We start from the raw sequence: 14,383 nt of genomic DNA, 5'->3' as shown, positions 1-14,383 counted from the left end.
TTTTACATGTGTAATGTGGTGCAATCTTTTACCCTTTCTAGTGCTCAGAGTTTCAACTTCAAAGTAATTATCATGTTGTGTACGTCGGTAAGGAATGCTAAAATTTTTCTCAAGGTTAGTGTCTATGTTATTTTTCGCTGAGCCAACCGGCGCACGTGGCTGCCTGCGGTGCGAGTCATTGTCTGTTTCTTTGTTGACGCGCGTCGTTATTGGGATATGGGGCTCTAACGTCTACAAATTCCCCTTGTCGAGAGGGCCCTGACCTGTTTGAATCCTGCCAGTTCTGATGAAATTCAGGTCTGTCGTTTTGTCGGTAGTTTACATAGTTTCTTTTATGTCGGTCATGTGGTGGAGAATTTATACCGGAATCGTAACTGCAGGGTGGGCCGTTGTGTCTGAAGTTTTTCTGTCTCCCTTGATAATAATTGTTTTGGCTTCCGTATTGTCTGTTTCTATGGTTATATTCATTACTACAGAAGTGCGATCTTTCTCTGTAACTATTATTCTGCCAACTGCTGTCATAAGGAGGGTGTCTGTTTTGGTTACGATTTGTGTTGTGAGAATAGCCTTGTCGTGTCCAGTTATTATTTCTTGCATCGCGGAATTGTGACGGATGTGACCTGTAATTGTTTTCGCGTTCCGCGATTGTCAGTGTCAATTTCTAATTCTTGTAACCGTCCCTGAAAAGCTTCAATGTCGTCTTTGCAACGTCCTGCCAAAATAATATGTCGTAAATGTTCAGGTAATTTGATTAACCAAATGCGGATGCGTTCGGAGGGGCTGTATGGGTTTGACAGGTACTGATTCTTGTGCAACATGTCTTCAAAATATTTCACAAGACTGGAAAATTCAGATTGTTCGAAATGTTTCATCATTATGATGCTATGTTTTAATCGGTCTTGTGTGGCTTGAGACCAATATGCTGAGAGGAAGGCATGATAAAATTCTCCTTCACTGTGGCAATCGTGAATGACCGATCGCATTCTTACAGCTGGTTCATTATCTAAGTAGCCACACATAAATTCTAATCTGTGCTCTAATGACCAGTTGGGAGGAAAGCAATGAGAGAATTGATGGAGCCATGCTTGTGGATGAATGTCGTTGCCAGAATTCTTAAATGTTTTGAATTTACGTGTAGTAATGAACAGCTTATAGTCAAAATCATCGTGTCGACGAGTAGCATATCGGTCATTCTTACGTGGTGTCGGCGGTTCCATCTCAAAACTCGGTGCACCTTGCCAATTTCTTTCATAATTTCCAAAATGCGCTGTGTTATTATTTTGTGGCTATTTCGTATTTCTAAGTCCCTCTTCCAGTGTTGGAGCGCGAGTGTCCTTTGAAATATGTAATATTTGTATTACTTGTGCCAACTGATCTTGTACTGCCGGGATTTCTCATTGGTGTTGCGTATTAATTTGATTCTGATTTTGTTTGAAATTCTTAATTTGACCATACTCTTCTGTGTCAGTGATGGCTACAGGTCTTGTGTCATTCAGATCATCATCTGCCTTTGCAGATAAGTTAGTGAACTGATCCGAAAGTCGGCTACTTTCTCTGATAATGAATTAATTTCCTCCATGTGTCTTTCTGAACCAATTTTCAGAGTATCTACTGTGTCCTTTAAATTTTCCTGAGTTTTTGCAAGTTGCGTAACCGAATCGGTAGATGCAACTGAGTCAATTTTAGCTTGCAAGGTCTCATGATTTTCATGAACAATAGTTTGCAGTTCTTTTATGGCTACTTCATGATTCTGTAATGCATTTTCATGCCGCGAAAAAATAGGTTGAAGTGCTCACAAATTTGTGTTTTTACGTCATTACAGACTTTTTGACATTTCGATTCAATGTTATGTAACTCATTAGTTAAATCATCACGTGTTTGTTCAAGCGTGGTGTCTAACTTCCGTACATTTTGTTCCATTGTGTCTAACCTTTGAAGCATTTGCTGTGTTTGTCTCTGGTGTTGTTCCATTGTGTCTAACTTTTGAAGATTTTGTCCCATTTGTTTCTGATTTTGTTCAAGCGTTGTGTCCAACTTTTGTAGCCTTTGTCCCATTTGTTGCATTAACTGTAATAACAATGCACTGGTGTCTGAAACATTTTCCTCAGTGCTATTCGGCAGTGCTTTTGAACCGGCAATATTCGCAATTTGAAAAGCAGAAACTGTGTCTTGACTTATTTGAGAAAACGGTGAGGACGCAAAACATAAATCTGCATTATTTGCAAGATTGTGTCCTGTCATTTCGGATTCCAGAGGCGAGCTGTTGCAGACCGATCGATCGATAATGCTTCCCTCTTCACTATTTGTTTCACTGTCTACGCCATTGTTTGCCGCCCGCTCCATTTCCCAATGCTCAATTACCAAATTACTATGTTGAACATCAGTTAATTCATTACACGGTGGCGCCAACACACTGCTTTCGTCCTCACTGTCATTTCTCAGTTTACTTTCGAGCCTAGTATTACGTTTTTCACATGCCATAATTGTCACAATATTTCACACGATAACACAGAAAAGCACAATTTGAAGAGCAAAATAAGAAAACACATTAACATTGCAATGCAAATTATATCTACTTAATTGCAAGCGCAGCTGCGAAATACTTGGTGCAAATCTACATGCATGTCACAACTGTTTTACTGTACAACAATGAAAAACTACAATTATAAAAGGAAATTCTCTCTATGATTACGCATTAGCAATAAACAAAGGCTACACTAATTACACAAACTACAAGAAGAAAATCAGAAGATTCCAGTGAGGCATCCTCGGCTAAAGGTCGACATATGAAACGTCCCCTTAGAAAAATTAATGAATTACTGTGCTGATAAACCTCTTACACTATTTGATTTTCAAACAGCTGAGCAGAACTGACCGTACTCAGACATTTCGCATTTCGCTCTTTACCTATTCTGATCAACACTAAAATGACACACAAAATATTTAGCGCAACGCAATCTGACTTTCAAAAATCCCTACAAAAGAATGACCCTGACTAACATTAATCTATACGTTTCACAAATCACTTACCTCACAAAAATCTTCGTTACTCGAATTAATGCAATACAGTGAGCGCCACTACTGCCAGCTGAATAAAAGATTCAAACTACTGAAGGGACTAACTACTGATAGGCACAGTTAGCAAAAGAAAGATTTTGATAGAGAACAGCCAATGTATTTACCTTAATAGTGTTCAAAAGTCATAATATATTTAGCAGTTCATGACATCCATTCTTACAAATTTACTGTCTCTGCCCAGATCATCCGCTCTCAAAATTCTGCCATCTCACTTCCCCACATCCACCACTGCTGGCGGCTCACCTCCAACTGCGCAACGCTACACGCTGTTAACATCCAGCTGCCCAATACTACGATGGCAGACAACAATGCAAACTAGCCACAGACTGCACACAGCACAGACAGTGATTTTCATACAGAGCGCTACGTAGCGTTACCAATAAGAAAACGTAAACAGCCTACTTACATATTAAGTACACGTTTCATTACCTGTTAATTCGAAGTTTACTACTTTTCAGCGTAATATACATTTTTTTCTTTCAGGTCAATAATCCATTTTGTATTTTTTCCAGGAGAAGCTTTGCATGCTATTAATATGCTGTAAGCAGTTACTTATTAAACCTGTTCTAGTACTTGCATTTTTTTTGTCCAGTTGTGCCTATCATTTATGAATGTGATCACATGTACTCTACTTGTTTCATAACCTTGCTACAGCTGACTCATGACGAATGACTAATACATATTTCCGGCAATAAGTCAAAAGGAAATGTTTTCATGCCCCAGCAATTAATTATCGATCCCAACGCAATGCATTGCTAGCACAACAAAAATTTATTACCAGTCCCTACTATTACCAGTATAGAACTAAATAATTCTGCCAGTTTAAGATATATTTCTAGTCCTAAATATAATGCAAATTTTTCTCATGTATTGATTCCATTATGTCTATGTATTATTCGACTACAGACCTTGAGTAATAGTTCCAATGCCAATGAAAGCCAATGATTACTGTAATGAGATGACTTATGCATAAATGCTATGACAATAATTATTGTAATGACATGACATGATGCCAATAATTACTGTAATTAGATGAGTTATCAATGATATTTTGTTATACTCTATAAATGCTACGCCAATGATTACTGTAATGAGATGACTTATGCATAAATTCTATGCCAATAATTTCTGTAATGACATGACATGATGCCAATAATTACTGTAATTAGATGAGTTGCGAATGATGTTTTGTTATACTCTATAAATGCAATGCCAATGATTACTGTAATGAGATGACTTATGCAGAAATGCTATACCAATGATTACTGTAATTAGATGACTTATGTATAAATGCTATGCCAATAACAAGTGTAATTAGATGACTTATGAATAATGTTCTCTAATACTCCATACATAGTACAGGAATGTTTAGTAACTAACAAATGAGTGCCAATAATTATTCAGATCGGTTTATACACTAGTGTAATTCTATGATGACTAGCGTAAGACTTAATGTATCCTTCACCTTCTGACCTAATTACCAGCAATCACTGCAATATCCGTATGTCCTGTCCATCCTCATGATCATGGAACACTATATTTGGTTTTTGCACTAATTCTACGTTGATGTAAGAGTATGGATTCTACAAGAATATGGTGCTGACATAGCAAGCTGTCCACAACCTACAACGATGGAGATGTTATTATGGTACTACTGTTTGGTGTACCTAGTGTACTACAAAAATGATAACATACAATATTAATACAACATTTCAGTGTCCTGGCTACACTGATAAATACTTCAGGGAAAAGAACTTCAGATTGTCTCACTTGGTGTTGTGCTTCTGTAGAAAGATATGGACTTTCAGTGCAGCTACGTGCAACCTACTGTGCTACAACCATGATGCTATCCTTCCCATTCCTTTCCTAGTTGTTGTAAAAAATGATAAAGACTTATACAGTGCGTGTGCACTTCATTTCATTTCTTAATATATTTTGTACTCATTGTGTCAACATTTTGTCATTTGTTAATACGTTCTGAACTCAGTGCATGTGCACTTATTTCATTTCTTAATATGTTCTGCACTTATCGATAATGTATATACTCTGTGACTATAGACTTAGTAAACTAAATAGATTACAGAAAAATTTGTTGCTTGTGGCAAGTCCAATTGACTGACCTTCGCTGCCAAATTTTTGCCTCCCCCCCCCCTCCCACCCCATTGGAGGGTTATGTAAGAGGTCCATGATGGAGGAATTTCTCGCTAGCGCACTCGAGCGGATGTAATTTCGATGGATTGCTCACGTGCTGCCTCCGATATGTAAGCTATAAGAGAATCTCAGACCAAAGAGCAGTGTTGACTGCAGTAGGAGCTGTGTGTTAGTAGCAGTAGGTAGTAGCTTGCAGTCTGGTGTATCGTGTTGGCTGGGCAGGTCGTGTGGAGCGATGGCGGAGCCTGAGCGTTGTAGTATAAGGTAAAAGCAGCCTCGCGCATATGTAGTATTGTTATATCAAGTCCCATGTAAATGTTTTTTTTAAATCTCTTAATAATAATCTTTCTCATAAAAAGTAACTTTCGACAATCATTCATTTTAATTTAAAGAATTTACTAGTTTCTCCAATCCTTGGTCATCCCGATTATTGAAAGAAAAAATCAGTTGTTTCTCTTTATACATGACAAATCTATCGGCCAGCATTGGACTGAGCTGCGCCAGAAAAATTTCTTATAGGAGCAGATATATACGCGTTATCCGACGACCTAATTGAGGTAAAATTTTTCAATTTATTCAGAATGAATTTTCAGGGCCATGACGCAGCACTGCTGACGTCCTAAATTTACCAGTTTAACTTCACAGTCATTATTGAAAGGGTATAAGTGAGCGACAATTTTATTGAGAAGTTAGTCACATTGTATTATTGGTAGGTTACGAAATTTTACTATTGGGAGGTTTTGGAGTGTATCTGTTGGAAGGTTGCGCTAAATGTGAATTATATACTTATATTATTTTTACTGTTGGGAGGTTACACTAAATCTGAATGATATATAATATTAATTTTACTGAGGGGAGGTTACAATGTCATATCGCAAAGGGTGCGCTGACTTTTTAAATGTTGGACGCATTGTATTACACTTTAGAGTATGAAATGACATTTTACCTGTTTTCTTTCTTTTCGTTTCTCTGCCTTGTCAACTTCAAGGTTTTCCTGGCGTATGCAGTATTCCAGTGTTCGAATGACTCTTGAGAATGTATCTAGATAAAATTCATATCTCATTAACCTCTTGTTGTCTAAGCACATATGTATAAATAGAATGTAAATGTCAGCAATAATCTACGGTATCAGGATGCAGAAGGCAAAGGAAACTAATACATTACAGGCACATGATAAGTATTCACGGGACTCTGAGCTCGTAACTGATAAAGTGTCAAGATGATGTCTCCATTCCAGATTAGCCCCCATTCCGATATCTCCCATTCTATTCTCCGGCAGGGGAATTCCAAAGTCAAACACAAAAAAAATACTGAAGAACCGACGTACGCATCACATTCTACGGGTCTACGCGTCGAATAAAAGAAGCTGGAATGTCTCTGGTAGGGTAGCTAGAAGTTCTGAAAAGAGAAATACAAAATCTCAATCTAGACGTAGTCTTGGTCAGTGAAATGAAATGGAAAGAAGATAAGGATTTCTGCTGAGATGAATATGGGAAAACATCAACAGCAGCTGTAAGTGGTGTAATGGGAATAGGATTAGTTATGAATAGGACCGTAGAGAAAACATTGAGTTACTGTGAACAGTTCATTGCTAGGATTGTTTTCACCAGCATCAACAACAAACCTACGACAACATCCGTAATTCGGATATATACGTAGACGTCACAAGCAGAAGATCTTTCATATTGCTCGACACCGCTTCCTTGCGAGCAGAACGCAGTTTGCCTTTCTTAACGGAGAGGTATCGACAGACGTGAAAGTGGCGTATTGTTGACTACTACGAATAAAGTTTGCAGCCCTATGATGTGTTCACCGAAGAGCAGGTGTGCAGAGAAATATGATATCACTAGTAACTCTTCTCTAAATACAGTGAATCTTAAAATGATCAGTTACTGGCGAAAAGCAGAAACGCCACATAAAATAATGTAATGTAATGGTCAAAAAATAGGCAAAGGTTCACATTCCGTTCGACTAAAAGTTCGACGCTCAATATTTAGAATCAGTCATAACCTTGAGGAATCCAACAGGTTCTCTCCAGACTGATTTATCAAGGAAAGGCCACTTTAAACGAAAGCAGAGGACAGGCTACGTCTATATCTGCATTCACATATACCAAATGGCCGAGGATTCGTTGAGCCACTTTTAGACTATTTCTCGACCTTTCGGATCATGAACTGCATGTGGCAAAAATCTCTCCGCATGAACTCTTACAAAGTTTATTACGATGGCCACTTTTTCCATTGTCAGCGGAAACCAAGAATATATTCTGGTGCTGAGAGAGAAAAAGGTTATGATTAAAATTTCGTGAATTTTGCCGCCAGAAAATACTCCATGTTTTGATGAGTGCCACGTTAACTCGCATATCCTGTCCGGATTCTCGTGCGTTCTCTCTCTCTCTCTCTCTCTTTCTATTAGATACAATCTTTTCGATACGATCTTTTCGATGTCCTCTGTTAGTCCCATTTTCCAGTAAAATGCAGCCTTCACTTCATCTTCCCCTGACATTTTGTTGGTTCCATGTAAATTGTTTGTAGTCGCAGTCAGATTTGGATTTGGATAACTCGATAGCCGTTCACTTCTTGTGAATTATCGTGAACCAAATTTTTAGTGGTCATACAGAGGACCTCACACATTACATAGTTTAAGAGAAACTGCCATTTTTCACACTATGCAGATATATTTGTCCAAATGAGTTTACAATTCGTTTCGATCTTTACGTGACGGTAAACGTCAGTAGAGTGTCAAACAGTGTACGAACGTTGACCAGTACCTCGCTTAAATCTTTTACGTGTATTAATAGCAGCCCATAAACTTTGCTTGGTGCCACTCAGTTAGCATTTCGATTTCACAAGACCACTTCCGATCAGTTAACACGAAATGTAACTTTTTTGTCAAGAAATCATTAATCCAGCCACAAAATTAAGAGGATGCTTTACAGATACGGTATTTTGTTAGAATACACTTCTGAGAAAACGGCATAAAAAGCCATCTGAAAGCAAATATTAGAATCATCTTCAGTTACCAGTCGATAGTACTCATTACTTCGTGTGAATACAGTGCCAGTTGTGTTTCACAAGAATTATATTTTCTGAATCTCTGTTGGGTATTTGTCAATAGGTCGTTTTATTCAAAATATGTCAACAAGTTGGAACACAATATACGTACCAAACACCCAATCAAATATATTGGAAGAATGCAAAGAAAGTGTAACTCAAAATCGAAAAACGGAGTTTTGGGAACTATTGTTCGTCTATTTAATGAATACTGTTCGTCACTCAGGGCACCTCGGTGACCTGGTTTATCAAAACTTGATAAATAGAATTAGAGAAGAGCGGCACGATTCGTCAAGGGTGATCAACTGGACAAAAATGCTCAACGAACGGCAGTAAGAGACGTTTCGTGTAAGACGTGGTGAATCGCTGAACGCTTGCTCACAAAATTAAAAGTGCTCAGAATTAGCCAAGACAAATTTCTTGTCGCCAATATGCATCTAGAGTAATGAAAATGACGTCGAAATGGGGGAAATTTGTGTTCACAGTGATGATACCGACAACCTGTCATCACAGCAGCGTACCAGTTCCCATCCTTTCCTATTCCATTACCGCATGTTATGCCTGATGACAGGTAGTTGGCATCCTCACTTTGACTCAAATTTCCGCAATTCTAAAGTCATGTTCATTACGCGAGATGCATGTTGGAGCAAATAAATTAATTGTACTCATTTTTGAGGTCTCAAATTTTGTGAGAAAGGCTCCCTGCGATGCACCACACCTTAATATTGAACATCTGTTACTGCAGTTCGTTCAGCTTTTGTGTCACGACAATCTACCGTGATGAATCTCTCCGCTCAATACAGGTATAAATGTAGATGTAACCTGTTTGTCATTTCGTAACTCAGGAAGAACTTTAAGTTCTTTTTCATGCAGGTTTTTTTAAAATTTATTTTGGTGCTGCACGATAGAACAACAAATAGATTTTAACGACAGTGTGACTTTCTTTCTTGTCTTAAAGGAAACGTTTAAACTTTACAGTCATTTCGGCATTCTTTTTATCGAACACTCATCCCAAACAAGAAAAAAGACTACCTTGTTGTTGTTGTTGTGATTTTCAGTCCTGAGACTGGTTTGATGCAGCTCTCCATGCTACTCTATCCTGTGCAAGCTTCTTCATCTCCCAGTACCTACTGCAACATACATCCTTCTGAATCTGCTTAGTGTATTCATCTCTTGGTCTCCCTCTACGATTTTTACCCTCCACGCTGCCCTCCAATGCTAAATTTGTGATCCCTTGATACCTCAAAACATGTCCTACCAACCGATCCCTTCTTCTAGTCAAGTTGTGCCACAAACTTCTGTTCTCCCCAATCCTATTCAATACCTCCTCATTAGTTACGCGATCTACCTACCTTATCTTCAGCATTCTTCTGTAGCACCACATTTCGAAAGCTTCTATTCTCTTCTTGTCCAAACTGGTTATCGTCCACGTTTCACTTCCATACATGGCTACACTCCATACAAATACTTTCAGAAATGACTTCCTGACACTTAAATCTATACTCCATGTTAACAAATTTCTCTTCTTCAGAAACGATTTCCTTGCCATTGCCAGTCTACATTTTATATCCTCTCTACTTCGACCATCATCAGTTATTTTACTCCCTAAATAGCAAAACTCCATTACTACTTTAAGTGTCTCATTTCCTAATCTAATCCCCTCAGCATCACTCGATTTAATTTGACTACATTCCATTATCCTCGTTTTCCTTTTGTTTATGTTCATCTTATATCCTCCTTTCAAGACACTGTCCATTCCGTTCAACTGCTCTTCCAAGTTCTTTGCTGTCTCTGACAGAATTACAATGTCATAGGCGAACCTCAAAGTTTTTACTTCTTCTCCATGAATTTTAATACCTACTCCGAATTTTCTTTTGTTTCCTTTACTGCTTGCTCAATATACAGATTGAATAACATCGGGGAGAGGCTACAACCCTGTCTGACTCCTTTCCCAACCACTGCTTCCCTTTCATGCCCCTCGACTCTTATAACTGCCATCTGGTTTCTGTACAAATTGTAAATAGCCTTTCGCTCTCTGTATTTTACCCCTGCCACCTTCAGAATTTGAAAGAGAGTATTCCAGATAACGTTGTCAAAAGTTTTCTCTAAGTCTACAAATGCTAGAAACGTAGGTTTGCCTTTTCTTAATGTTTCTTCTAAGGTAAGTCGTAAGGTTAGTATTGCCTCACGTGTTCCAATATTTCTACGGAATCCAAACTGATCTTCCCCGAGGTCCGCTTCTACCAGTTTTTCCATTCGTCTGTAAAGAATTCGCGTTAGTATTTTGCAGCTGTGACTTATTAAACTGATAGTTCGGTAATTTTCACATCTGTCAACACCTGCTTTCTTTGGTATTGGAATTATTATATTCTTCTTGAAGTCTGTGGGTATTTCGCCTGTCTCATACATCTTGCTCACCAGATGGTAGAGTTTTGTCATGATTGGCTCTCCCAAGGCCATCAGCAGTTCTAATGGAATGTTGTCTACTCCCGGGGCCTTGTTTCGACTCAGGTCTTTCAGTGCTCTGTCAAATTCTTCACGCTGTATCTTATCTCCCTTTCCATCTTCATCTACATCCTCTTCCATTTCCATAATACTGTCCTCAAGTACATCGCCCTTGTATAAACCCTCTATATACTCCTTCCACCTTTCTGCCTTCCCTTCTTTGCTTAGAACTGGGTTGCCATCTGAACTCTTGATATTCATACAAGTGGTTCTCTTCTCTCCAAAGGTCTCTTTAATTTTCCTGTAGGCAGTATCTATCTTACCCCTAGTGAGACAAGCCTCTACATCCTTACATTTGTCCTCTAGCCATCCCTGCTTAGCCATTTTGCACTTTCTGTCGATCTCATTTTTGAGACGTTTGTATTCCCTTTTGCCTGCTTCATTTACTGCATTTTTATATTTTCTCCTTTCATCAATTAAATTCAATATTTCTTCTGTTACCCAAAGATTTCTATTAGCCCTCGTCTTTTTGCCTACTTGATCCTCTGCTGCCTTCACTACTTCATCCCTCAGAGCTACCCATTCTTCTTCTACTGTATTTCTTTCCCCCATTCCTGTCAATTGTTCCCTTATGCTCTCCCTGAAACACTCTACAACCTCTGGTTCTTTCAGTTTTTCCAGGTCCCATCTCCTTAAATTCCCACCTTTTTGCAGTTTCTTCAGTTTCAATCTGCAGTTCATAACCAATAGATTGTGATCAGAATCCACATCTGCCCCTGGAAACGTCTTACAATTTAAAAGCTGGTTACTAAATCTCTGTCTTACCATTATATAATCTATCTGATACCTAACTTCCTGGCAGATTAAAACTGTGTGCCCGACCGAGACTTGAACCCGAGTTCGAGTCTCGGTCGGGCACACAGTTTTAATCTGCCAGGAAGTTTCATATCAGCGCACACTCCGCTGCAGAGTGAAAATCTCATTCTATCTGATACATATTAGTATCTCCAGGATTCTTCCAGGTATACAACCTTTTTTATGATTCTTGAACCAAGTGTTTGCTTTAAATAATATAAAACACATAATTTGAACGACGTCACGTAACAATCTCTATAGAACCTCGTCGGAATATATCAGTACAATTCGAAATCGTAAAATGTGTAAATGAATGAACTTCTCATAAAAACAGACTTAAGCTATCTAAAAAGATAGTGATATGAAGTGTACAAGAATAAAGTAAGAACAACAGGAATGGAAACTCAAGAGAGAAATGCTCGTATTAAAAGGGTGTAAGACACGGACGCAGACTTTCTCCTTTACTGTCCCACGTGCATGTCGATAGAGTGCGGACGGAAATAAGAAGTTCAAAAGTGAGATTAAAATTCAGGGTGAAACGAAGTCAGTGACAAGATTTGTTGATGAAGTTGTTACACTCAGTGAAAGTGAAAAATAATTACAAGAGTCCTTGAGTGGAATGAAATCTAATGAGCAGAAAACACAGACTGTGAGTATACCAAATAAAGACGACAGTAATGAGGAATAGCAGAAGTGACATTAACATCAACATAATGGGCTGTGAAGTAGTGTAAGTTCAGAAAGTCTGCTATTTCTAAGGCAAAATTATGCACCACAGACGAGGCAAGAAAGCTGTAAAACGTAGAATGCCGGGTAGCACAGGGAAAGAGGGAATCCCTTCCAAAAAAATAAGTCTCCTGTACGAAACAATTGCCTTAACTTGAGGAAAAGTCTGATAATCCACGTTTGGAACTCAGTGTTGTGTGGAAGTTAACCGTAGAATCTGGGAAACCGGAAAAGGAGAGATTCAAATCATTTGAGTTCCGGTGCTATAAAAAGATGATGAAAGTTAGGGGGGACGAGAATGTACGGTACGTGGGGGTGCTCCGCAGAAATGAATAGGAAATGAGCTTGTGGGGTACATAGGAAAGAGGAGAGGACACAACTGTCGGACATGTGTTAAGATAACGAGGAATAATTTCAGTGAGAGGTCAGTGTTCCATAGAGGACAAAAGTTGTAGAGGAGGACAGTGGTAATAATATATCGAACAAATAACACAGATGTGAAGGGTGGCACAGTACAATTGCCAAACACAAGTCTGATGACAAGGAATGGTGAATAGCACACAGCCAAGAGCGCTTAAAAAAGAAATTTCTAGAATGTGACAGGAGTACAGTGACTTCAATGTTTTCCAGAAAACGAGAACATCTGCTTGAATCTGAGATATTGGATTTAACAGTTCAGAGCTAGGCTATTGGATGGTATTAAAGTAGGGAGCCGGTCATTGCTTAAGTTGCACAAAGTAGAGGTAAATAGTGCTGTGAGAGGATGGAGAGACGTGGAAAAGTGACGCAAAGTCGCAGTTGCCAAATGTGTGTGTACAAGTGGCGAAAGAAGACACTGGACAATAAATGAAGCAATGCATGCTTGGATGACTGGCAATCATCCACTCACTACAAAAGTACAACGGTTGAAGTATAAATAGTTGAAACAAGGCACAAAGAACATCAAAGGAACTTTGTAAAATAGTTTACAAAATGCATACCCTAGACGGCAACTCCTACAATATGAGTAATGCTGTCCTTCTTTTACTTCACAAAATAGATGACAGGTAAGTCTGTAAATTAGAAGATAACAAGTAAAATTATGACTGACGTTACAGAAAAAAATATTTGATTTTAATCAGCCAAAGCAACAATCTGTATTTAGATGCTGATATAGCAACTGCATTTCGGAAACAATATTCTCAAACAGAGCACAACTGTGAAACACGATTTTTCCTTTGATTAATAGCTTTTTAAGGCGCGTTTGACATTGTTAAGGCCAAATCTCTATTAAATGCTCTAGAGAAATAAGGCACTGATCCGACCTAAATCAGTGTACTGAAGAATGTACAACTGACAGCCAGAATATTATTGCCATCGACCTACTATCGATACAAACCCGTCCAGGCGATAGCACTGTCACCTGACGAGGAATGAATGCTAATCATACCCCCTCCCCACAACTTGTATATAGTATCAGTGAGCGTGTTGTCAGTGTGTACTACGGGGAAGGCGCGCTATCTGTCTGACTTTAACCGAGAACAGATCGTGATGATGTGGAAGCCTGGCACGAACATTTCGGAAACTACACGACTTGCAGGGTGTTCGAGGGGCGCTGCGTGAAGTGTCTTCAACACGTGGCGAAACAAAGGTGAAACGACGTCCAGACGTCGTGAGGTTGGGTGGGCCCCCCTCATTACGGAATCTTCGTTGATCCATTATGGATCGTGGGACGACGGCTGGCATGTACTTCTTGATGCAATAATTTACCAACAGCTTTATGTATTGCAGAAATTTATTTTATTTTATGAACTTCTATGTGCTACCAGTTTCGGCATTACATTGATGCCATCTTCAGGCCCCTCTCGTCATAGTCGTAAAATCGCTATACATAGAAGGAGCCGTATAACTGGATGCGTGAATCAAATCGTCCTGCAACAGCTCTTGGTGGCCAGGCGATACAGACTGTGTTTCACATACAAGTTCAAAAAATAAAATAAATTTCTACCATACATATGGCTGTTGGTAAATTATTGCATCAAGAATCTCATTACAGACGTCGGACTTCGTAGGCTGAGCAGACTGGTAAAACAGGA

Source organism: Schistocerca nitens, chromosome 5, assembly GCF_023898315.1.
Source record: "Schistocerca nitens isolate TAMUIC-IGC-003100 chromosome 5, iqSchNite1.1, whole genome shotgun sequence".
Classification (NCBI taxonomy): Eukaryota; Metazoa; Arthropoda; class Insecta; order Orthoptera; family Acrididae; genus Schistocerca; species Schistocerca nitens.
This window is presented reverse-complemented; position numbering follows the sequence as displayed.